A 27,369-nucleotide genomic window follows, 5' to 3' on the forward strand; every position below is an offset into this window, starting at 1 on the left:
CAAAACAAAAAACCTTAAAGAAACTGCCCTAGGAAAATCCGGACTCCTCACACTTCCAAGATACGAGCAATCTTTGCAAACATCTCCCCTACGTTAAAATTTAGGCACAAATCTGCGAGCAGCTTCCCTCACCCGCTCCCCATAAAACTTACTAAAAGAGCAATGCCCAGCAGGAAAGTTTTGTTGGTAGCTGGTGTTTCACATCTCTGGAGTTCCAGGGTGCAGTTGGAAACTGGCGTAGTGCATGGCGCGGAGGGAGTCGAGAGACCAGCCCCTCCCACCGGAAGCAGGTGGCATGTTTCGCAGCGGGGAACTCACCCAGGAGGCTTGCGCGTCCAGGGGCCTCAGAGCCGCGCACCTTCCCACTGCAGGGTCTGAGGCTCTCACACCAGGGAGGAACTGGCCGGCGCGCATGCGTCCAGAAGGTCTGTGCACCACGTGCTCACTCACTCGCGGTTGCGCGCTGGAGGACCGCTTGGCTGAGGGCCGGTGTGGCAGAACGTTCGTGCTGAGGTCGTGGAGGGGTATAAGGGTAGGGAGCGTCCCGCTTGCAGGGGTCTACCTCTCGTCTCAATCCGCTGTCACGTCATCTCACAACCTCTTCCAACAATAGCTATACATTGTCCCTGAGTACGAAGAGAAAAACAGAACTCAAATCCAACATGAGTCCCTACAAGAAGGTTATGGTAACATCAGCCCTGCTGAGGAGACACTTCTCAGAAAACCAATGCAGGGAGCCAACCTTACCCAGATCCAGCAGCAGTCCCTCCCTCTCTAGGTCACAGAGTGCAGTGCCCTCAGGGCTCCAGAGCAGGATCTAGGATGTGTGAACTGCAGCATTATTCCCAGGGCTTTATTCTGCAGCTGCTCTTCTAATCTAAAACATATGTGGCCTTCCTTTAAGTCTTTGCCACCCTGTTCCTAAGTCCTGGAACTCCTTTGCCATTTTTCTCCACCTGTCTACATCCTACCATCAGGAAGGTCCAGGTGAAGTTTGGCTAATAACCACTGGGAAGCTGTCCCAACTTAAACCCTAAGTGACAGGTTTTCATCTCAATTCCTATAGCAACCACCTTTGGAATCACTCATTCATTTGACGCCTACAGTATGCTTATTATTTTGAATTAAATCAGATAATGGATATGAAAATCCATTAAAACTAAAAAGGGATGACCTAGCATTTTCAAAGCATGTTTCACAATATAATAAATGTATAATATTAATAAATAATACATTTAATAAGGGTTGCCTAGTGAGTGTGAAGAACAAGCAAAACCACTCTGTGCATGAGGGTAGAAATCAGAATAGTGGTTTCCTGGGGACAGGGCAGGTTAGGAGGAAGAGGATTGAGTGGCAAGAATCATGAGAAAGCTTTCTAGAGCGATACAAATTGAAAGAGCAGACCTAGGCCGGCTGACTAGTGACTATGTCCCCAACATGGCCACAGAAAGAAGTCCCTGCTCAAACCTCAGAACACGCCTCCTCCCCTTGAGTAACTTACGTTTTCTAAGAAAGCAGGCTACCGATTGATGCATTCTTCCGAAGTCTGAGGTGGGAGGAAGGGGGGTGTGAGAGGCGTGGAAAGTGTGAGTAGAAGAGGGAGGGCTTCTCTCAGGTAGGGGCCAGAGGCAGGAGTCCTCAACCCTGCCCAGGCTTAGAATGACCTGGGAGCATTTTACCCCTCCCCGAACCAATTAATCAGAGTCTCTGGGGATGGTGTTTGGTGCTAGGTATTTATATAGCACAGCAAGGCTGACAGCCAATGGTTAATAGGTGACCAGTGAGAAACGTTCTGTATACACTGAGGCCAAACATGTTAGAGATCCTCAGACACAGTGGTTCTTAAACTTCAGGTGCATCAGAATCTCTTGGAAGACTTGTTCAAACACAGATTGCTGAGCCCCACCCCAGGAGTTTCTGATTCAGTAGGTCTGTGACCACCAGGCCCAACATTTGCATTTTTAACAAGTTCCAGGTGACGCTGATAATTGCTGATCTGGGACCACATTTTGGCAGCCAATCGGCTGAGTCCACAACCCTTCCCCAGCCAATCGGCTAAGGCCATGATCCCTATAAAACCTTTGTGCTTTTGAAACTCGCTCTCTCTCTCCGGTATCTCACCGCTGCGTCGGTGCAGGTAGGGGATTGAGCTCGAGCTAGCTTGAATAAAGGCTCTTTGCTTTTGCATCAGATTCGGCTCCCTGGTGGTCTTTGGGGATCACGAATTCTGGGCATAACAGAAATATTCTAGATCGTTAGGGTTTCGGTTGCAGGAGAGTATCCACTGGTCAAAACTTAAACTCTGTATCTAAAAAGCGTATATGTTGCTATATGTAATTATATCTCAATAAAAAAGGGATAGTACAAAGATATTAAAAATATTAAATAGATATTTCTATCACAAAGCTTCAAAAAGCTTCTATCCTGTTACTGCACATGAAAAATCTCCAAAAAGTGGATATAGCACCTTTTATCCATAGCACTTCTCATTTTTAAAGTGTTCTGAGATGGGTGTATTACATGGAAAGGTCTGTGCTATTATATAACATTTGTTTCTATTTTCTACTATTATATTAGATTCTCCAAGGCAAAGACAGGTTTTATGACTGTCTGTACCCACAATACCTGGCATAAGACCCTATAGACATGTGCCTTGTTGCTGCTATTGCTGAAAATGATGCAGATAAAGACAATACAAGATACTACAATAAACACAAGGGTAAGTGATTTGCCCCAGGTCACGGGATCAGGACCATAGCAACCTCAGCCCCAAGAGGTATGTGTGGATTCTCTTGTGACAGAGGCAGGATGAGGGGGGATATTTTAATGTGAAGGTTCTATTTAGTAGCTCTTAGATCTCATGAGGTGGCTGCATTCTCTACTCATTTAGCAGATCATGCTGCCACTTTCTGAGAATTTACTCACCTTTAAAACACCCATAAAACATTCTGGTGCTAGGCACTGGGGAATCCACAGTGAATAAAACACAGCATTTGCCCTCAAAAAGCTCATGGTCTTGTGGGGGAGAGTGTTAAAGAGATGACTTAAAATGCAACGAAGTAGAAGCAAGTGCTATATGAGCTCAGAAGAAGAAATAACTCATTCAGCTCTGGGACGATTTGAGACACTGATATTTGCCAGTCAGACACAGTAGTGGAAGACACCCAAGCTGAAAGAAGATAAAGGTAATAAGGTAATACATTTGGAAAGGACCTTACATGTCAAGTGACTATAACTAATATGCCTTATGATCTTATACAAGTTATTTATCGTCAGCTTTTTCATCCCTGAATAAATATAATAGTAGTTTAGATGTGTTTAGTGAAGCTGGAACACAGTTTCTTGGCATGGAGACATGGTTGGATGAACTGGGGCCAGGTTGCAAAGCTCTTATGGATCCAAGAACTGTAAAGGGGTGTGGATTTTATCCCTCAGGATGATTTTAAGAAGAGTGGCATGACCACATACGTATATAGAATGTCACTTAAACCCATACCACACAGAAAATTCTATACAGACTTGTGTTTTTTCAGTATCCCCCCGCCCCCGCCCCAGAGTGTTAGTCTTGTTTACCCAAACACATTGTAACCTACATGAGGATAAGATCCTTATCTCACACTAAGGTCATAGAGTACCCTTAATGTGTATTTCTTGATTATCTCTTATACAATTATCTGACTTACTACTAGACATCTTAATAACATTTATAAGGTTTAATACAATCATATGTTACAAAGCAGATGTAAGAAATCTTAGAGCACAGGATTTTGTATTTTACACATTTTATGGAGAGAAGCTTGTCTTCATTTTCCAAAAGCCTTACATTCACCTCATACTTGCAAGTAGCTGGGTGGGTATCTCTCCATATGTATGGAGAAGTCTCTGGATGGTAAACTAGGAGGCTGTTGATTGTAGAGGTCTATGTAGAATTAGGGAATAGAAGCTACCATGTGCAACAAATCCCAGCGGAAAACATTAGAAGGCAGGGAAAAAGAGACATGGTGAGAGACTGAAAGTAGAATAAAGGAAAAGAAATGGAAATGATAGAGGCAACCAGGCTACAGACCTATTCACTGGTGAGTCCAAACTCTTCTTTGGAGACCACTGGATTTAGTGGTTCAGAGGCAAAAAATGAATATAAATAAAGTGAGAAAAATCAATGATGACTTTGTAGACTACTGAAGCCTTGACTTGAGTGAGTTATTTTGTTTTCCTTTGTTAATCTTTGCCCATAAGTAGAAACACACAACACAAACACTTGGACCCAGTGTATCTCAGCCCCTCTTTGGGTTCACAAACCCTGGATACTGCCCTCTAGACCACACACTCCCTCTCCTCCTTCACGAAGATAAATTTTGCATCAGCCCAGCAGTCAGCCATCATCTATTCTCAGGGGAAGAGTATATAGCATGACCTCCCTTGAAATATTAGCTCTATTTACACGGGTTCGCGTGGACCACATTACTTATGAGTCACCAAGGGGAAACCGAGCCTCCAGTAGATAAAGCGATCAGCACAAACCTCTGTAAATAAATCTGAAATTTCAATGAAGGTCATGCCAAGCCTGATTTATTCCTCAGCACCCTATGAAATAATGTTGACCAGGTAAGTGGTTTTCATTTTTTTCCTCCATCCACATAAGGGAGAACGTTTTAGCTCTAAGGAGCTTGTCATGCATGTAACAATGAGCATCTGGCTAGAGAGATAATACACCCTGAAGGAAATAACCTTTTATTATTATATTAGATTCTCAGTTCTGAAAGGCCAGGTCATATAGCAACAATTTGGTGTTGTTTTTAAATTTAATCTGGTGGTACAAGTTCTCATAACAAAACTTAATTGAGGAGCTATTGCTCTACAATAGAAACTATTTTTTATTCAATAAACAGAAATGGAGCGTCTACCTACAGGAATCACTGAGCAGAGCATGAGGTTAACCCGTATAAGGGAGATGAAGATAAATATGGCATGGCCGCTGAAGGCCTCCCTGTGTCTCCATTGAAAACCCCCAAATGTTCTCAGAAGTCAAGCAATGTCAATGGCATATTGACTAACCCGTCAATTTGATAAACAAATAATCATTCAATTAATTTATATTTATTGAGCATTTTCTAAGGATAAGACTTTATCCTAAATATTGAGGTGGGGATAAGAAATAAAATGAAAGCATAAAAAAATTTGCCTTAGAAGTTTACAATACAGTTGAATCCTGTTACAAAAATAGTCATTCCAGTGAGAAAAAAAATAGACAATCAAATTAGGTGGGTTTTGTTTCATTTTTTTGTTTTGAGCTCAAGAACCACTTATCCTTTCTGAGCTGAATTTCCTACTTTTCCGTCTGTCCTATTGTATATAGCCCATATGTGTAGCAAAAGGACTTCAAGATCCCAAAGAATTGTCCTTTAAGCAGGAAAAAAATATATGATGACCTTAGAAGATCTTAAGTGAATTGTTGAAAAAAAAAAAAAAAAAGAGAAAGTTCAGAAGTCAAAATTAAGAATCAGACATTAATTAGGTCTTTAAAGAAGAAGATAAGATGCCAATAATGCTAGAAGTATGCATCACAATATGATTCTCCAGGTTTCGTAGGAATGTACAGAATGAATGGTAACAACTTCTGCTTTCACTTCTGTCTCGAATCATGACAAAAGGTAACTTCAGTGTGTATGGGTGCCCTTAGAAACTACAGCCTAGGAGAACAGGCTGTCCCTCTATCCAGTGTTAAAACACCAATCTCACTCATTCTAAGAAAACTTTCTTTGGTTCTCATTACAACTCTCATTTATAGGCAAACAATTGATAAATTACTCATAAGATACTTCTTTCTGTTTATAAAGCATCCTTTCTTAAGGAGTCCATTGTATACCTAAGATTGAAAAATCTGGATTTCCTTACACTGACTCATTCTTAATTTAACTGATTTCCTCATCTTCACCCTCTCTTAAAATCTTCTCAGTTTTTCCAGTTTCACTTTTTTTCAAACAAATATTTCTTCCCTGGCAGCCTGGACTCACACCCTGTTGGAGAGAATGGCTCAGGTCTTTCTATCTGTGGTAACTCTGATCTCCAGTAAGGCATGAGCAACTGTTTTGGATAAGATACATATATGGTAATTTTGTTGGATTTTCAGTCTCTGCTTACAAAGGTTTCAGAACATTTGAACCGGGTAGGGCATTAGCAAAAACCTGAGGGCCGCTCTTTGTCATGCTGAGGCGCTCGCCTGTATCTTGTGCCTTTTTTTCCATTTGATCAGGCTTTATGTGTGCTTTGATCCCGGCAAAACATAACAAAGATATTTTTCAGTTGCAAAACTCCAACTATATATTCACTGAGGGCAAAGCTAAAACCGTCATTAGGCAACAATGATGCTTTGAAATTCTGGCTGTAGAATTTTGTGGAGCATATTCTCCTTCCCCTTTATGTGAATAAAACTCTTTATAATGCTTCGTATTCACGATGCCTCCTGGTTTCCCTGTAATGCAGCCCTGCTTTGTTATTCCCTCCTTGCTGCTAAAGAAAAAGAGGACAAGAGTAACTAAGTAACTTGCCCAAAGTTATTCACATGGATTAAAATGAGAATATTAAAACTATTATAAAGAATGCAATGAATGTCTTTGCAGTCACTGGGTCTTCCTGTGGCATGCTAATATTGCCTGAAATGCACACTCTCCCTCAACTACCACCTGCCAGTTCAAATTGAATCCTTTAGGGGCTAGATCAGGTCCCACCTCCTCAAGGTCCACTTCTTCCAAATCAACCCTCTATGAGCTTCTCTCAGATTCACCAATGAATGCAGGATCAAGTTCTTGAGTCTATACTGTATTTCTGTCTATGCAATCCAAATTGGTAAAAGTCTTAAGGATAGTAACATGTTTCCTACTTCTTTCGTACACAGTGATATTCATCCTACTTCGTGGCAACAATAGTAACAATGATTATTTCATTAGTTGACAGAAAGCACTAAAGTCAAAAAGAAAGCATGAACTTATGTTGCCATTAATAAGCTCTTGAAAAACCTGAACAAGCTAAGATTCAGTTTTTCAATCTATAAAATAAAAATGGTAAATAACATGCTTTCTGACAGTAATTATAAAACTAAAATTCTATGATTCTGTCATTTTACTTGCACACATCCTTTGGGATGCTAGAAGGGGAACACATTTACCAGTCTTTTCCTCCTGCTTCTAACTTTTATCTGTTATGTTCCTTCAACCCTGACCCAATTAGATCAGCATTTTTAGAAGTAGGGTGTAGACAGGTGTTACTGAATGAAGATACTGCTAGTCTATTTAACTGGACTATACTTTAAAACACGTATTTTAAAGTGACTAGAGTTTTTAAAAAGGAAGTTGGAATTGTATGTGAAAATGAGGAATTGAAGGAGGAAAAAATTTGTCACCGGTATTATTCATCCTCTGATGGACAACGCGTTCAATTTGACATTAATGATATTTGAGTTTTAGTTCAACCCGTTATCTAATTAGGTATTTGATGAATTAAAATGGTCTCTAATATCCCTTCCGGGACCAACACTCTAGTATTTGAGAGGTCTGATGGGCCTCTCCTACCTCCCTTAAATAGCTCCATATCTAAGTTTCCAAGACCGTCCTTTCCCCCATGGTAGTGTTCTCTTTCTCCAAGACATGCCCTCCTAAAACAACTTCCAATGGGTGACCTATTCTACTAGCTTCCACCTATGTTAGTCTTACCCACATTTATCCCAGCTCTTTAGAAACCTGCTACTGCTTTAAATACCTGAGGCATGAAGCAAGCTCATGTTGTCCATTCACATGCATGGATGAGAGTATAGGATCTCTTCGGAATCTGTCCAACATGGCAAAAGCAGCTCCTGTCAGATCAGAGGAAAAAGTGACCCATATTCCCTTGTCTGTTGACCAGTCTCCTCAATTTTCAGCAGGCACCTGCTTTTCATTATGATTTGATATTTTACAAATACCAAATGATACACCAGCATTAAGGAAACCAAGCTCACAGGACTTTTTGACAATAATTTTGAATCAGCTAAAACTCTCATCTTCCATATAAAAGTGACAACATGGCATAAAGAAAGTATTGGCAGAGACCCAAAGCAGGAAGTTATCTTAACTGGCCTCAGTTTCTTTATCTATAAAGTGGAGTGGTTGTGCATGCCCCAAATTACAGGAATTATCTAGTATCTTAAGGTAGATCGAGACAACAAGCTATCATGCAGCCATTCAAATCAAAAGTACATAAACTGTAATAAGATGGAAAAAAATCTAATTTAATGCTAAATAGTAGTAGAAAAATATTGTATTTTTACTTCAGTAACTATACAAATACATATGTGTGTAAGTAAAAAACACTACACAATAAGTGAGAATAACCATTTTAGAGTGGTAATGAGTGATTTATATGGATAACAGCTTGAATAATGGTGGACTCTTCAATTGACAGTATGGTGATTAGAATGATTGCTCAAGTCTCATCCAGCAATGGAATTCTGTGATCCTTTTATAAATACATTCATGCCGGGGCACCTGGGTGGCTCAGTTGGTTAAGTGTCTGACTCTTCGTTTCAGCTCAGGTCATGATCTCACAGTTTATGGGTTCAGGCCCCCCATCAGGCTCTGTGCTGACAGTGTAGAGCCTGCTTGGGATTCTCTCTCCCTCTCTCTCTGCCCCTTCCCCTGCTCTCTCTTTCTCTGTCAGAATAAATAAATAAACTTTAAATACATTCATGCCAACATGCTTAGCAAGTATAAATGGGGTAAGGAGCTTCTCATCAAGATAAAAGATATGTAAGTATTTTAAGTATGGAAAAAATGCCTTTATGAAAAAGGATGGCTGAAATAGACTCATTTATTTCTGTAGTTTCAAAAAAAGGGGAGATCTTTTGACTCTCATCTGAAGTTTTCCTTTAGCCGAGGAAGGATTAGGCACCCATGGTTCCTTCTACATACTTTTTTTTTTTAACAGATAGCAATTACCACATTCCACAAGGACTATCTTTATGTCTAACTTTCCCAGGAAACTGTGACCCCATGAAAATAAGAATGGGGCTTTATTAATTTTTGAGTCCTTCAGAACCCAATACAGTGCTTGGCATATAGACAGGGGCGAAATTAAATGTTGGCTTGAATGAACAAATGAGAGAAAAGGAGTAGTTAGCCTTCTTCTCTTAAAAATAGATACTATAGCCACTCAGGAATTAGTGTTCCATCCCAGGGCCAGTGGGCTGGGTTGTTGTTGTTTTTCTTCTTTTTGTTTGTTTTCCCCCCCAAGCCATCTTTACATACACAGCCCACAGGGCTATTTTCTTGTTGCCAAAAAAACTACAATTTACTTCACAGACCCAAGGTTTGCCTGACCAGACTCATTAAATCTGATAGTGCTTATTGTTTTAGTCATAATTGCTAATAAACCACCTTTGCTCATATTGATTTATTTCTTACCTGTGCTCATCTTTGTAGAAGGTTTCTCCCAACCCCCTTCACTCCCACAGTGAAGACCATAAATATATTGGGGAGCATATTGGCTCTCTGATCTTCTTCAGAGAGAGAAACTATGTTTCCTAAGCATACTGATACACCATTCCTACAAGTCCTTCGGGGGTACCCAGGAAAGCAGTTCTAGACAGAAGTCCCTGTTGGTGTCTGGATACAGAGGCATATATAAAAATAACTTGTTTTTTTACTTGTCGATGTTGTTTATTTCACAACTGTTTTCTCATTATTCAGAATACTCCCCCTGTGTTCTCTGTCTTTAAAAGTTCCCTTGCTACTGGCTCCTTCTAGTCAACATTAAATATGCCTAAAGTCTGTTCCATCCAGACATCTCCCTCTCTCTTACTTCGCCAGTCAGTACTTTAAAGTGTTGCCCACAACCATTGTCTTCACTTCCTCTCCCCTTCCAGCCCCTCCTTACCCCACTGCTCCAGTAAATCTATTCTTCCAAAGGTCAGTAGATACAGTACCTGGCCTCTCTGCAGTGGCGAACGTTGTTTCCATTCTACTGAAACCCTTGTGCCCACTCTCCTTGGCTTCTTTGAAAACCCCATTCTTTGTTTTTTTGTTTTACCTCTCTAGCCATTTCTTCAAAGACTTACATTCTTTTACTGCATTTTAAATATTTGGGTTGTGTTTTCATTTCCCTTCTCATTTTACTTTGTCTTCCTGGGAGAATTCATCTATTCCTATGACTCCAGAAGTTCCTGTGTGCTGATGATTTTCACAGTCCAGCCATATCCTTCTCCTGAGCTCCAGAATCATATAGTGAACACTTCCATTTGAACATCCTAGAGGCATTTCAAATTCAACATGTCAAAAAAATAAACTCATTTTTCCACTTCCCCAAATATGCGCCTCTTCCGTATTCATAATTTATCTCCGTAAAAGATAAGATCATCTATCCACTTACCTGAGGCAGAAACCTGGTAGTCATCCCCACTTTTCTCCTTTTTTTCCTTTTACCCTCCTCCCACTTCAATCACCAAATCCTGTGCTTTTCCTTCCTCTGTAACCCAAACCCATTCACTTCTCTCTATCTCCACTGCAAATACATTAATTCAGTTTACCATCTTTCTTCACCTAGACTATTTCCTTCATTCCACCCCTACCCTTCGAAGGTATAGTAGAATGAAATCTGAAATGATTCATTACTTTATTCTCATAGTCAAATTATTTTCATTAGCCTAAACATGTTTCAGTTCTATGTAGTTACTTTACCTTGATCTTCAGATTGCTTAGAGATTACAAATGAGGCTGGATGCTCAAGAACATCACAACAGTGTCTTTTTCCCTCTGCCATCCTTAATTTTGCAATTGGAATTTATCTTTTGTTTCATTCACAGTCTCATTTCCTTCATGGTATAAATCAACCAGAGCTCATAATGCAGAAAAGTGTTACAAGCACTTAGGTTACAATGCAGCCCATTTGCTTAGGTTATAATAATTAATGTGTGACTTGGGGTAAGATATTTAATATCCCTGGGTCTCATTCATACGAGGATATGAACAGTGTATCATAAAAGATTATTGTGAAGACAAAATTCGTTAATAGAAGTAAAGAGTTGAGGCCTGGCACATGGCAAACTCTGTTGGCCTTTCTCATTATTGTTTTAGTTGGCTTATTTCTTCTCCTTGCAATTTTCCTGAGCCTACTGCTCATACTCCACACCCAGTTGCCCTCTTTCTGTCACTAGGAACACCCTTTTAGTCATCCCTCCTTTTCTTCAGGCTAGCCTCACACCTGTACCCAAATGATGGCTTAATGACCTTCCCTTTAGAAGGGAGGGAAGAAGAGCTCAAGAACAGGAGTGACTACCACGGTTACAGAGTAAGTGAATGGCAGAGATGGGACCAGATCCTTGTAGCTCATAGCTCATAATTTCTCTGGTCTCAGAGAAAAGGATGGCCGTCAAATGATGGCTCCATCCTGCCATGGTGTCTACAACTCCCATCATTAAAAAGACGTCCTAAAATATCCTGGAGAAACTTTCTCTTAGGAAGTCCTTCCCATTCCACTTCTCTCTCTTTCATTCCACAAAGCACCTTATAATTATATCAGAACTTAGGGCAATTCATTAAAATTAGTTGTTTCTGTGTCTCTTCTCACCACCCCCCTCACCTCTCCACCCAGCCACCCAGTAGCTTGTGAGCTCTGTAAATGGAAGGACATCTCATTAATCTTTAAATTTCTAGTGCCCAGCATGGGGCCTATCTCATGGAAGATAATTCAATAAAAGTGTATTTTATGAATTAGTAAATATATGCTCTAACTGGGTCAAAGAACAAAGTATTTGAAAAATGGCAACATCCCAAGGGAATGTTTTAGATGATTTTACACAAGCCAGAATACATCAGAACTTTCATGAGTTTAAATCCAGAATAGCTGGTTTTCATGGCAGGACACTTTCATCTGCAAATAACAGAATACCCAACTAAAAGTGACTCAGATTTTAAGGGTACTATTTATTGCTTATTTCACAAGAAGTTCAGAGGTAAATAGTCACTCACCACCGGTGAACCAAAGGAGAGAGGGCAAGGGTGTGAAAAATCCACTTTCTCTTCTGTGAGGCATAAATTTGCCTTATCAGGTTTTTCCTCTCCTGTTTTTAAACTTCTGTGAAACTTCCTCCCCAAACCATTTTAATTTGCTTCTATTTTATGCCCATAGACCATCTTCCCAAGTAGATGTTAAGCTCGTCAAAGGGAAGAATAGTGTCTTCTGCATATTTGCATCTGTCACTGAGATAATTATTATGCACTGATAGGCACTTACAGCTTAGTCATTGTTTGAGTAATTAATTGATTCAAAGTTCTACTCATGTCCTGCACACAAAGGATTGCCACAAAGAACAATACATGTTCCCTATTATGGAACACAAGTTTGAAGTGGGGAGGGAGTGTCTTCACTTGCTTATCCAGAAAACGAACCCAAACTCACTTGCACTTTCTTGGTTCTCTGAAATGTTACTGCATGAGTCTCTGATAGGATTCATTTCAGATGAGTTCCTCAGAGTCATGCCCTTATACTGTCAACATTGCCACAATTTTGTCCGGATTGAGTTGAAGCTCTGTTGATTTAATCCAGAAATTTATTTCTGACAGACAGCTGGGTAGCATTTGTCACTGTGTTCTGAATCCAAAGTCAAAGAGATTGAGAGTCAGTGTCATCACAGTTTGGGTGGTAGTGAACCACAAACGTGGTTTATTTCCATCATAAATTGTTATTTGTTGCTTTTACAATGTGCATAAAACCATAGGCTAAACAACGGGAATACTTTATACATTTTACAAATAAAGACGTGAACACTCTGGAAAGAGTACTATGTTTTGGTGTCCAAGTTTCAGTATTTTATTAAGAGGGCCTATTCTCTTTAATCTAGACTTTTTCCTCATTTATATCAGCCAATGGAGCAAAAAATAAATATATGTGCCATCAAAACTCACCCCCTTCCCTTTGCACATATTTAGCCGAGGACACCGTTCTTGGCCTCACATCTCACAGATTTCTCTGACAGCCTCAACAGGAGAGATATGTGAGACAATCCATAAAAAATGTAGGGCTGGTGTAGACATTCTGTCACTGAACAGAAAAGTAATTCAGAGCCCCTGTTATAATTAAGCTTTCTATAATATTTGCCAACTAAAGTCAATTTGGAAGTAAAGTCCCCATGTGGAGAAGCCAGAAACTCTAAGTACATCCCCAAACAATTTTTTAAACTATTGGCTGTTTCCTAAACCATCACCATCACCACACATTATTTAGGGTGAAGTCTAGCCAAACATTTCTATTTTACTTCACTTGAAAGATGAATTAACTTGCATGAATCAAAGAAGGGGATTGCAACTTCTTAATTTTCCAGAACTCTGTGAGGTTGATGTCCATATGTAGGGTTAATCAACTGTTACAGCAAATGAATCCTGGATCAATCAACTTGAGATAAATTCACTATGTGATTGATTATTTGTTTTGTACCTGGTTGTCCCTAAAGGATTTAAAGTAGAATTCAAAAGTGTACATAGTATAATACAGAGCACATACTGGAAATGGAACACAAATTTGTCTCCAAGCTTCCAAGAGAACTACAATAAAAAAAAAGGTGGGGAAGCTAGCAGTTACATCACTTAATGTTTGGAAGATAAAACCCAAGCCAGGTTCACAGAAGAAATTGATTCTTCTGGTACTAAGAACAGAGTCCTTACAGAAAAACCCTGTCATGCAGCGAACATCTTTTTTAAAAAACACATTCACATTATGAAAGCATTAATGGTTTTCATAAGATTATTTCCTAGAAAGCCTCTCAGTGTGCTCATTGACATGACACTAAAGTTCAACACAGTGATAGCATTTTCTGTGGTACTGCCATTACTTGTGTAGATAAGTTAGGCAATAGAACAGGAAATTAGCAAGTAACATTTGTTTATCATCTACCAGGGTAGCCTGCTGAGTCATTTGCATTATATTTTAGAGGTGGGCAATAAAAATTAAAGAGATCTTTCTTTTTAAAAAAATACTCTAAAATTAGGGGACAGATGGGCTTACTTAGAGTGCTCTGGCTTTTTGAAAATCTTCCTAAGATTTCTTGGACCCAGAAGCTGTACCTATCTAAGCACCCTGAAGTAGAGATATAATTATTTAGAAGCTTTGGCGGGGGAGGGGGGGGGGAGAAAAAACCCAAAAACCTATTTTCACTAAAATGGCAGTTGTGTCTAAATTTATATAGTCTGGCTATGTCATCGACCAAATCACTACATAGTTTTCTTAAATTTCTATTCCCTCTGCCAATACATTAGCTTCTCCCAGGGCATCAATTACTGCAAGCGATTTTTTGGAAAGTATTCAAAGGCAGCTACCCTAGCAGTTCAGTGAACTGTAGCCATCCCCCAATGCAATCTGTTATTTCTACAACCCCTACATGTGTACTAAATTTCACCAAAATCTATCAAACATACAGAAGATATTCCTCTTTGATAAGTTTGCTCAGCTTCCATTTTGTCTCAAGATGAATGACTGTGTTAAAAATAAGAAATAAAGAGACATCTTGATATCCTATCATAAGGTATACAATTTCAGCAAAATAGGTCAATGTAGAACAAAGCCATATTAAAACAAAAAGTTTCCGGAGGGTTGAAAGAGAGCAACTACTCCAGCAGAATGAAAAACCCCATGAACTACCTACTGATAGAACGGCACACCTTTTATTAAAACTTTAATGAGATTGTGCACTCAAAGCTCTCTGGACTCAAGCTAACTTTCCTTACTGTGTAAGAGCCCATATTCCCCTCTCTGCAACCTACACACACCCCTTACTATTCTCAGGGAAAAAAAGCCTGTGGTAGAGTATATTTTCCAAGAGGGCTGCAGCAATGTCTCCTATCTCATGTGTTTTTCTGCAGAATGTATTCTTCTTGCCCCTGAAAGGTGGAGTCTATTCTCCACCCCCCTTGAATCTGGATGAACCCTTTGAAAGTTTTGATTGATAGAATAGGTCAAAGTGATGTCGTGATTCTTCTTGTCATAATCCTTAACTGAGCCATCAAGTTCCAACTCCTGCCTCTTGCAGCTTCTGTAAAAAGTCTATGCTACTGTGATAGATAGGCTCTTGGAGGGTACTGAGACACAAATGCCAGCCATTTGGACTTCCAGTTCAGTTGAGCCTTCAGATGATCTGGTCCCAGCTATTCTCTGAAGACAACTGCTTTAGATACCCTAACAAAAACTCCTTAGGAGAGCCTGGTTACCCCACAGAACCACGACAGAAAACAAGAAGTTGTTTTTTAAACCACTAAGTTTGGGAATGCTTCAGAATAAGTCAAACTCCCTAAACATCCTTTCTCTCATATCTGTTCCAAATGCTTGAAATTCTTTTTTAAGAATTTTTTAATTTTTTTTAAGAGAGAGAGCAAGAGCAGGGAAGAAGGAGAGGCAGAGACAGGGAGAGAGAGAGAGAGAGAGAGAGAGAGAGAGACCCAAGCAAGCTCCACGCTGAGCATGGGACCGATGTGAGGCTCAATACAACGCCCCTGGGATGATGACCTGAGCCAAAATCAAGAGTTGGATGCTCAACCAACTGAGCCACCCAAGCACACCACCAACTGCTTGGAATTTTATTCCTCCTTATTTTTGCCTTTTAAAAATTTCACTCATGGGGTGCCTGGGTGACTCAGTCGGTTCAGCGTCTAACTTCGGCTCAAGTCATGATCTCACAGTTCCTGGTTCAAGTGCTATGTCAGGCTCTGTGCTGACAGCTCAGAGCCTGGAGCCTGCTTCAGATTATGTGTCTCCCTTGCTTCCTGACTCTTCCCCCACTCATACTCTGTCTCTCAAAAATGAATAAATGTTAAAAAAAATGTTTTTAATAAAAATAAAATAAAATAATAAAAAATAAATAAAAATCCCACTCATCAAAAGTTGGCTAATTCACTCCCTCTACCTAACACTAACTTCTCTTTCCATTCTAGGCTCATAATAATTTTTCCATATCTGTATTCTATGAGTTTCCACTATCATAGGATATAGAATACACACTCTTCATTCATGGATTCATTCATTCCAGAGTATTTATTGAGTGCCTCCTATGTTCCAAGAAAAATTGAATGCAGTGCCCAACTTAAAAGAAATTAATGACTGAAGGGGTGACAGATACAGACAAAATGGAGGCTCGGTGATTGTGGAGCTTCATAGAAACACTGAGAACGGATGGCAGGAAGGCAAGGAGTTAGAAAATACATGAGCTCAGCTTGAAGAAAAAAGGAAGGATGTTCCCTATAAAAAGGACCACACACACAAACAAACTTCCCAGTCGTGAGAGGCAATATGGTACTTCTGGGAAGCTACCAGTACTTCGGTATTACCTAGATGCAAACCAGAAATTTTAGAGTGGCTAGAAGACTGAAGAAAAAGGGCATATATTAGAGACAGATTACAGACAGCCTCCTGTACCATGGTAAAGAACTTGGATTTTGCCCCTACAAAGACCCTAAAGAGAGCCTTAAGAGTGGCAAGGTGAATGCCAGGGTCAGATCAGAGCTATAATTTATTTTCTTGGCATATATATGGAGGGTAAGACAAGAGGAGAGCAAGTCTGGAAACAGAGTTCAATTAAGAATCTGTGGTAATAGTACATCCTAGAGATGGCAAGAAATTGCCCAAGGGCAGTGGCCATGATCATGGGAAAGAGAATTAGTCTAATCCAACTCCTGCACTTGTAAGAAGGAAAACTAAAACCTCAGAAGGGTAAGAGGTTTCCCCTATGTTCTAACAACAAATCGGGAAATGTTGACATTAAATTCAAGTTAACTGATTCCTCACTTTCTCCATTATATTAAAATGATATTTCCAACCTCCTAGATTATTTTCTCTTTAATAAAGTGATCAAGTACTCCATTTTTATATTATATCTTTATATTTTTCATAACATGTAGTGCTGACCCTTATATATAGTGAGTGCTTGAAAGTATTTGCTGACTTTAACTGATGCTTCATTCACATTCTGGTGGCATAGTATATTCATGTATACCATACTACTGTTATTAATATTCTTTTCAAAAAAAGTTATGAATGTGTAGCAATTTGTAAAGACATTGTTCTGATATAAAGAGTGCAAATTTGGGTAGCAACAATGTGTCATGGTATTTTTTTTTTATTTGAGAGAGAGAGAGAGCATTAGCAGAGGAGAGGGGCAGAGGTAGAGGGTCTGGGGAGAAAATCTTAAGCAGGCTCCCTGCTCAGCACGGAGTATGACTCCACGCTTGATCCCATGACCCTGGGATCATGACCTGAGCCAAAATCAAGAGTCGGGTGCTCCACTGACTGAGCCACCCAGGCATCCCATGTAATGGTATTTTTAAGAAAAGTATTTACTCATGCACGCTTTCCCCTTCTGTAAATATGAATCCTATTCCTCTGCTAAAGACCAGCTTAGCACCAACTTCAGAGAGGTCTCCCCTGATCCCCCAAACTCACAGCTATCTGCAAGTAATCATGTCTTCTCAAGCTTCCATGATACCAAACGTTTAGGGTACTTTAGAACTTTATCAATTATTTCTCATATTTTTCTAAGATTGTTTTATAAATGTTGACCTTGTTTTCTCAAATGTACCATTGTGGGTTAGATGGGCAGTGAACACACTTGCTTCTCCTTTTCATTGCATATGGTAAGGAAAGAGAACATAGTTATAAATACTTGACCAGGCAGTTTGTAGGAGTCTTGAGCTTGCCCTTGCCCTTACTATATTTATAAACAAAGACACATTAAATAATTATAAAATAGCATTTAAAGGAAATAGGCATGATGGCAAAATGAGGAAAAAATATTGAATAAGTTAATATAGTATTTTCTTGTACTTATAGTCTAGTTAACTAAATGATAATAAAGTCTTTTGTCTAAGCTGTTTCATAAGCATTATGTCCTTTACCTTAGAAAAAGATATATTAAGGAACACAGAGTAATTAAAACGTATTGGAGCTATATATAAAGGATTGAATTACCAACTTTATTCTAATCAGTCAAGGCAGACTTCAGAAGTAATTGTGTGCTAACATGAAGTTTTGTAGAGTGAAATGATGTTATTTTACTTGGTCTTTGTCTATGAGATCTATAAAGAATGATGTCTCTCCAAGGGAATACACAGGATCTTGAAGATGTCAGAAGATGATTGCAAACCTCATGTAGAATTCTGAAATGTAACTAAAAGTAAAATGAAGACAAAGATGATTTTCTCCAGTACCCTGAATCTAGAAGAAAATCATTGCATCATTTTCAGCAAATAATTAATTTTGATTTCTTATAAAGGGACTGCTATAGAACATGTAGGAGTCAGCCAGTTCCATTGTCTTCCTCCTTTTCCTCACATACTCACTCATGGTGACTAACGAAATGAGCCAATAATTATTTTTCCCCTTGCAAGTTCTTCTCTGCATAGAGTGGGAGCTCATCTAGCTAACCACTGGGGATGGCCAAAACCAACAAATAAGATAGAAGAGGCAGAAGACTGGATAGATCACAGAGGTATGTCATAGGTCTTTTAATATAACAATATTTTTAAATAATAGATCATGTTATAGTTCCATGGGCTCCTTTGCTACCCCGAAAACAAGGATTGCCTCTTGTGCACAGAGTCCAATAAAAATCAGGTAGTAGATTTCCAGTACATGAAATATACTCTACTACATTTTTCCATGTTTTTTAATTCAATTTTTATGGGCCTCTGTGGCTGAAGGAACTATGGCTAAAGGAACAGGGTGTGCTGGGTATTTTAACACAGGCTGATATATGCTCACAGAATTACAGCGATGGAATGGACCATGAGAATCAATTTGTCCAATCTCCCTCATTTCATAGGAAATTGAGGTCTGGAGCAGTTCTTCGCAACTATGTACATATGATGACAACAGAGAAAGTGGACACATTTTTATGCAACAATACGATTATCTGTAAAGGCCAATCATAGCTAAAGGCAACCATCTGGGGGCATCTCAGGCCTGCTTGGCCACCAAGAAGGCTACGGGATCATTATCTCAGCACATCTATAACCCATTCACAGTACTTCAGGTTGTAAAGGTACACATCAAGGGGGAGCTCTGGTCTAGAGTACATTTATAAGAGTAACATCTGAATTTCTAACTCTTCATAAGGTACTTGTATTGTCTTGGCCAATTGGCTAGGGGCAATGGTTAGAGGTAAGATGGTCCACACTAGAGTTGACGTGATACAAATCATGGTTGTAAGAAATTTCTAGCTATCTTACATATACTTAATGTCTCTACTTTTCAGATCCTTCCAAAATCTCTGGTCTTAGAAAATGGAAATGTAAATCATTGCTCTATCCCACTCTTCCCTCCCCACTCAGTAAGGTTTATAGTAACTAAACAGAGTTGTGATTTTTAGAATAGAAGAAATATTAACGTGAATAACTGCTACAAGTTCCATACATGCATGGGCACACACACACACGCACGCACGCAAGCACTGATGGAAGTCTATTCTGAAACAATTAAAATCCTATGATGTTGCATGGCTCTCACTTTAATTTTTAAAAATTCATTTCAACGTACCATTTTCTTTAGCACTCAGGCAGAGGCAGGTTGCTTCCTGGGTCTGTGGGTTGTCGAATCTCCACCTCAGTAGCCTTCCCTAGCTAGTCTCATAAACCTTAAAGGGCATCTAAACTATTTATAAACTTTTTGCTTCATCTGATTAAAACCTATATGAACCATTCTTTATTTTATATGGCGCTTGCGGCAGTGCCAAAATCAAAAACACCAAGGTAACTGGGCAGTGGTGTTACTAGCATTCTGTTCATTAGCCCTTCTTCTCCATCATAACTGTTTCCACAGTGAGTTCTTAGCTCTGAAAGAGACAGGGAGAAAATACACCTGCTTATGAAATGTTTTCTTGTATACTGCACGCTTGAGAATGTAACAAGATCCTTGTCATTCCATTAAAAATTACTACTTTAGTACATTCCAGGTTGAAAACAAATGACTACAGAATGATTTTTCTAAACATTTGGAAACCTTGCTTTTTAAACAACTCCACTTCTGTTTCACAGAAAAAGCCTCAACTATTTATTCATTTCATTTGACTACTTTTTAATCTCAGTTTTTATGAGGACACTAATGACCCTCACAGATTGTTACCCTCCAGTGAAATAACAGAGCTTTGGCAGTGGCTGGATTCCAGTTGAAGAGTTCTGAAACTCACTGTAAATCTTCCTGTTTTGTTGTTCTTCAAACTAGGCTTTGCCATCTGCCTTATGAATTGAATTTTTGTTGCAGTATTTCACATGGTCTAAAATATGGTTATTGCCATCCATAAACTGAGGTTCCTGGAGAGTATTAATTAAGTCCAAAATATTGCACCAATGTGCACAGTGAAATACAACACAAATGTCATGGCGTGACCATCATTATAACCCTCTTTGCATTCCATGATGGCCCCTCTCTCAAAAACCCGGAGACAATTTGGTTGTAGCAGCCAATGAAGTTAAATCTGAAGACTTAAATTCAGGTGTATGAGATAAATTGAAACAGATCTTATTGCTCCCAAACACTCTCTTGGAAATAATGGCATCTTGACATTTTATCAGTCACTCAAGCGGTCATTCTCAGCAGTATCAGCCGGAGCTTGAAGGATAGAGCTGTAAAGAAAGGACTGTCAGCCATAAACATTCCTCAAAACCATGAAAACCACAAATGAGAGCTTAAGTAATGGAGGACGCAATACCCTTGATATTTCAACAATTGCCTGCAACAACAGGCTTTGTTCAGAACCGTGGTCATTTTTTCAAAAGCTTTACTTGTCAGGCCCAGACTGGGGTAACTAGAAACAGAAAAGAGAAGAGGGAGGAGAGAAAAGGTGGATCTGACATCCTTAGGTTAAAAAGTGAACTTAAGTTCACTGCATATTTAAACTTATGAGAATTTTTCAGCAGCAACAAACTACAAAAAAAAAAAAGAATAAAAATAAAACCACTGAAGATTGAACCAAGGACATTAATATTATTAAGCTTGTGGTGAAGCTTTGAGATCATTAGAAAGGCATTTACACTGCTCAGCTGTTTCCTGTGTGGCCATTCCTGATGTCAAATTATAGAAGAGAAAAATAGCAGGGAATGCATTGCAGGGAAGAGAAGGTAGTAATGGATAAGAATGTAAGTATGGGAAGGCAAAATGAATTTAACTTCATTATACCTCGGGAACATATCACTGTGTTGTGGAAGAAGAAAGACTAATTTTAAATGGAGTTGGTGCTATTATCTTGGCAATTGGGACCCAAGAAAACTAAATGAAATTGAGTATACACCACAACCGAGTCACCCAAACTCAAGAGACAGCAAACGTGGAAAGGTTAAATGTCCTAGAAATTGGATTTGTGGAGTTTCTCAACACAAGAGATTAATGGTTACTCAAAGCAATGGATAAATATTAGCTGAAGACCATTAGCGGAGGAAAACACATCAGTGCATCACAGTTCTCAGGGCTTATCAGATCAATTTTAAATAGGTTTATCTTGGACTTTTCTAACATTTAATGAGGAACAAATTGTTTTGTTTTGTTTTGTTTTTCTGTTTCCTCTACCCATGTTGACTTTTTGATATTACCTAGGAGAGAACAATTAAAATAAATGGGTCTGTGACAAAGTGTTAATTTGCTTGTCTCTGAAGCAATTGGAAAAGGGTCATTTTATGATTGTTTCCTCCTATTACACAGTTTATCATAAGTATTTAGATTGACTAGCGGATTCTTTAGATGCGAAAAGAGTTTGAATGGTCATTTGACTGTTTCCACAGACTTCATATAGCACCTACCTAAACAATCTCAGACTAATGAGAATCTGCCTACTTTTCGGTAGCTCTCCGTTCATGTTAATCAAACTGTCAGTCAGTTCTCTTTATGTTTAACAACAACAAATGAAAACAAACACAAAATATATATTATTATCTATCTGGTGCCCATCACTGGGCTAAGTGTGAGGGGAATTTTAAAAAATAAATAAAGCCCAAATCCTTATCTTAAGAAGTTTAGCATCTAGTAAACCTAATTCACTCATATGAATATAAGTCCATTTCTTTTGTTTCTAGGAAAAATAGGGGGGAAAGTGCAATTATTTTACCAATAGCCTCTTGAATGCATACAAGAAATACTTAAGTCCAAAGCTTCCTGATTAGGCATTAACAAACCACTTGGAGGAAACCAGAGAATAGTACCTAAAGATTGTAAAGTTTGAATATCAGCTTTACAAGTTGGGGTTCTGTGCAATCAGCTCTTCTTTATCTCTTAGTCCAGGTTTACTTGGTTCCCCCACCAACTACGTGGCCTGCTTGATCATTCCTTGTGAAATCACAAAGACTTCTGTATATGAATTTGCCTCTTAAATTTTACTGTACTCTTGTTTGTTTTTACTTTATTTTTCTATGGTTACACTCCCAAATTCAATAAGGACTTTGCAAGACCTATCTAAATCTTTTGATAAGCAGCAAATAAAGCAACACAAATGTTCAAACAAATGGTTCAATTTTGAAGTAGCAGGTGACATTTCTGCTTCCTTCAATGAACCATGCATTTCATCTTTATTAAAAGAATCTCTCCTTTTATTCTATGTCAGTAGCTCATAATAAGGCATCAGTAGAGTAGTTCATAAGCACTACTATGCTATGGCTTGGCTGACCTGTGAAACAACTTCCCATGATCCCAATATTTCTCTTTGTGAACAGTACACCCACATAGGACCTGCAATGTCACAATAAACGAAATAGCACAGAAGACCATGTACACTTTTCATATACTGAGGACTATCCAAAGTTGCAAATCTGAATACATTTGTTGTCTGAAAGCAAAGTTCATGAGTAAAGGAAGCTTTGAGAAGATTATTTCATGAGAGAACAAAAGACAAGTCTCCTCTAGTGATCAGAAAAGAGAAAAAGTGTGCATAATTTTGCGTTTTAAAAAGTTAAAAAGAGATCAAAAATCTCACATAACTTCTAGGTCATATTTTGCTTTTAATAAACATTTTTCTGTCTAGAGTCTTCAAAAGAGTGACCAATATCTATCCTACCCTTTCAGCTAGAACATAAATGCCCTTTGTCCTGCTCATAACCAAACCAAAACAAAACAAACCTATGAAAAGCAACAGTTGTTCTAAAAATTGCTTGGAGCCCAATTATAATAATTGTTATTATTTTTTATTATTTTATTTTATTATTTTATTTTTTTCAACGTTTTTTATTTATTTTTGGGACAGAGAGAGACAGAGCATGAACAGGGAGGGGCAGAGAGAGAGGGAGACACAGAATCGGAAACAGGCTCCAGGCTCCGAGCCATCAGCCCAGAGCCCGACGCGGGGCTCAAACTCACGGACCGCGAGATCGTGACCTGGCTGAAGTCGAACGCTTAACCGACTGCGCCACCCAGGCGCCCCTTTTATTATTTTAAAAAAGAAGAGAAATGCATATCTAAAGGGCAATGCAGTTAGCAGGAAAGATGACAGAAACTAACCTGGAAAGGTAGGAATCCAATAAGAAAGGTAGACAGCAAGAAGTTATTTTGAGACAGAAAAGGAATTTAGCTACTGTCTATCAACCCTCACCCAAACACAAAGGACCAATGGATAGGGCCTCCAACTGTACGGTATTTCTGGGCTCACCCAAGCAACAGGTTAAGTGAAGAGACCATCTTGTTTCTCTGTTTCCTTCCCCACTTCATGTCTATACCTATTTTTCTTTCTTATTTATCTATTCAGCCAGACAAGTATGAATGAACCAACTTTTAAATTTCCTATAGGAGTAGCAAAGATGCAGGATTCTGTCTTTATGCTTAAGGAAATTTGCCTGTAGATGGGGAGTGAAAATTTATATTTGTATTAATAAGTAACTAAAAAATAAGTAACTGAAAAAATAAGTCCTTGATTCTTCCAAAAGAATTTGATAATTAAGAAGTTCTACAGAGAGTGTCTAGCTTTGCAAAGAAGGGCCAAGACCTGAATTTAGAAACAGGAACAGACAAGAGCTGAATTTTTTTGCATAAGAAAATGAGGGAAGATACTGGATTTTGTTGGGATGGGGGTAGAGAATGAAGGAGAAGGAAAAAAAGAATCGTCCAGCAATTTACAGAAGTGGGAAAAGAACTTTTAATGAGAGACACTGTAATATTTGATTATAAGATTTTGCTTTGCCAGGATATAGACTCCATTTCTCTCCTGAAACTCTCAGTAAAGTCTGCAAAATGCAAAAAACAAAAGCAAACAAAAAACTGGTATTTTTGTGTAAATGAGAAAAATGGAATAAGACCCATGCTTAGAGGGAGGCCACAGTGGAAACAGACAAAGAGAAAACACAAAAGATGGTAAATCTGGAATTCAGAGAAGGCAAGAAGCTGGAGCCAGATACTGACCTTGATGATAGAACCTGCCTTCAAAAGGCTGAAAATCTTGAGAAAGGCAGGAAACAGGAATACAGGCCAACCTAGATTTTAAGAAAGGAGACCAAAGCTGACATCTGGGTTCTCCATGTAACTAGTCACATGAGGCTACCATATGTCTGTGTCAAATATGTAATAAATACCAGAACGTGCTAGAGAGAAAGTAGAAATAAAAGCAGGCAGAGAGTCAGGAAAGGATTTTAGAAAAAGTAGAGTTCAAAGCCTAAGCTTTGACCTGATCTCCCTTGCTAATGTAAAATATGACCACTTCGTTATAATGTTAACGCAATGTCATTTGGTAAGCTGTGTGTTGGCTTCAAAGGTTTTGTAAAGATACCCAAAGCCCATAGGGACTGGTCATATGTAACCCAAATTTTAAAAAAACTGAAGAAAATAAAATTTCTTCAAAGGATCTCCCAGGAGAGTTCTAGTTTTCTTTGATCTTTTCAGCTAGGGTCTAATGCTAGTAGTGTCTTTCCTATGAATTCTCAACATAGGAAATACAAAGAATGCAAACTTAGAATCCCACTTGCTTCTTATGTGACAAGAGGAATAGCATAGTTGTCAGATGTCTTTGAACTCACTTCTGACATGTCTAATGGTGTGACCCTGAGAAAGTCATCTGACTTGTCTGAGCTCCAGTATTACCATCTGTAAAGTAAGAATGAAGGCAGCTATTTCATAATGTCATTAAGAGAATTACGAGACCTCATAGGTAATACACTTAGCACAGTACCTAACACACAGTAAATATTCAATAAACTGAAATCTTTATTTCTATAAATAGGAGTTCCTATCATAAGCCACTCCAATGTAAAATTATTTTCTTTTAGATGTATATTCATTCATTTTTACAAATATTTGAACTCAATTGTATTATGTAGATGTTAAAGGAACTACCAAAAACGTAATTTTTCCACCTTCTAAGAATTTGCCATACACACCACATAATATTCTTTAATACAAACAAATGTCATTAAATGCCAAAGGGAGTAAATAGCATATACCACAGTATAGAGATTTCACTGTGTCTCTGGAAAAAAAAGGAAAGATTATCAGAAAAAAAATATTTTCAGATCAGCAGAAAAAAAATGTATTGCTCATGCCAACTTAGTAGCTATTTAATTCAATATTTTGACACTGTTACTGGGTCAGGCAAAGGTCCATCAATACATCAATAAATATTTAATGAGCATCTACTATAATCAAAGATTATTGATGCTCTAGGGTTAATGGTGGTGGCACTGCTGAGCAGAATGCAGAATACCACTGCCAGCACAGGGAAAGTTTCTGGGCCTCTCCCTTTCAGCTCACCACCAGCTTGAGATTACCAGCATGTTCATGGTGATACCTAACTGCAGACTGCTGGCTACAAAAGGAGAGGAGTGGGCAAAAAGGGGTGGGGTGTCAACCAGTTTGGCAACAAGTACATCTAGCCAACCAAGCCCCTCCCCCTGGGGTGCCCCATCCACCTGGACCCTCTTACTAATTATACTTTTGGTATAAAAGAGTACCTCTATGAGAACGATAGCTTTGTTGTAGCTAGGTTTCATTGCATGGGCAAAGAATTTGATAAACTTAGAAAGAGGAGGGTCGTAGAAGGGGTTCTGATTATGCATGAGTATTGGCTGGCCCATGCATTACTGCTACAGCTAGGAACAACTTTCTTCAAATTACCAAATGAAGTGTTAAACTTAACCCAGGAGAAGAGGTTGAAAGACTAAAATGCTTAATGGCCGAGATACCAAGCCCTGTAGGTCATTGATGACTGCATTGGTAAATGGCAGAAACCAAATTTTGAATCTCATCAATATCCAGACCTTTCTGCACATATTACACAACCTAAGGAGCATAAGAATTTGGTTTTGGTTCAGCTTCAAGAAGAAACCTTATATGCGGTCCCTAAAACTGCAGTTGATAGCTGTACCATTGTTTGAACTGTATGATGATGCCCTGGGATAAAGACCCATCATTTCTAGTCTCCCTTGGCTTTGGGGCAGGTTCAATTTTATATACAACTGAATTTCTGAATGATGGAGAAAGTTGCTCTGTGAGCACAGCTGTACACAGTATAGAATAAACATGGTAGAAGAAGTGTTTGGGGTTTTTGTTTTGTTTCATCTTTTTCCCAATCCCTAAAATGCCAGCTGCTATCCACTGTTTGAATAGTAAAGTTAATATAAAAAGCTAGACAGTGGTGTAACCAGATGTGAAAATATTTAACTTTTTGCTCTGTATTTTTTGTATATTAAAGAAAGTGGACTCCAAAAAATTTTTTTCTAGCATACCATATCCTCTTTAGGTAGCAATGTATTATATAAACCTTAACCAAATCTTATGATAAATACACTATAGTCATGACTGTGCTTGTGCTACATCTCATCCTTGTGCTAGCCTTTTACTCTGGTATTTTATTCTGATACATTAGGACCAATCAGCAATCTCAAAATGCTCAACAGTATGTGGCTTCTCTTTCTTTTCTTTCCTTCTTTCTTTCCTTCTTCTTTCTTCCTTTCCTTCCTTCCTCCCTTCCTTCCTTTCCTCCTTCCTCCCTTTCCTCCTTCCTTCCTTTCCTCCATTCTTTTCCTTTTCTTTCTTCCTTTCTTTCTTTTGTTCTTTCTTTCTTTCTCTCCCTTTCTTCCTTCCTCCTTTCCTCTCCCCTCCCCTCCCCTCTTTCTTCCAAAAAATCCTGTTTATGTCATTAGGGTGGTGCTTTATAAACTTCAATCAATTACAGAAATCACCAGGGGCCCTTGTTAAAATGCAGCTTCTGATTTCAGTAGATCTGAAATCCTGGTGATGCTAAATTTCTGCATTTCTAGTAAACTCCCAAGCAGTGTTGCTGGTCTATGGACCATACTTTGAGTAGCAAGCACTAGTTCTTAAAAATCCTTTATATCGGGGCGCCTGGGTGGCGCAGTCGGTTAAGCGTCCGACTTCAGCCAGGTCACGATCTCGCGGTTC

General features: G+C 38.8%; 1 pseudogene; it reads left to right on the forward strand.

Annotated features, from left to right (window-relative positions):
* The first annotated feature begins 2,646 nt into the window (after positions 1-2,646).
* LOC125148663 (cleavage and polyadenylation specificity factor subunit 5-like) lies at positions 2,647-26,427 on the forward strand (annotated as a pseudogene).
* Positions 26,428-27,369: the final 942 nt, after the last annotated feature.

This window comes from Prionailurus viverrinus, chromosome D3, assembly GCF_022837055.1.
Source record: "Prionailurus viverrinus isolate Anna chromosome D3, UM_Priviv_1.0, whole genome shotgun sequence".
NCBI classification, from domain to species: Eukaryota; Metazoa; Chordata; class Mammalia; order Carnivora; family Felidae; genus Prionailurus; species Prionailurus viverrinus.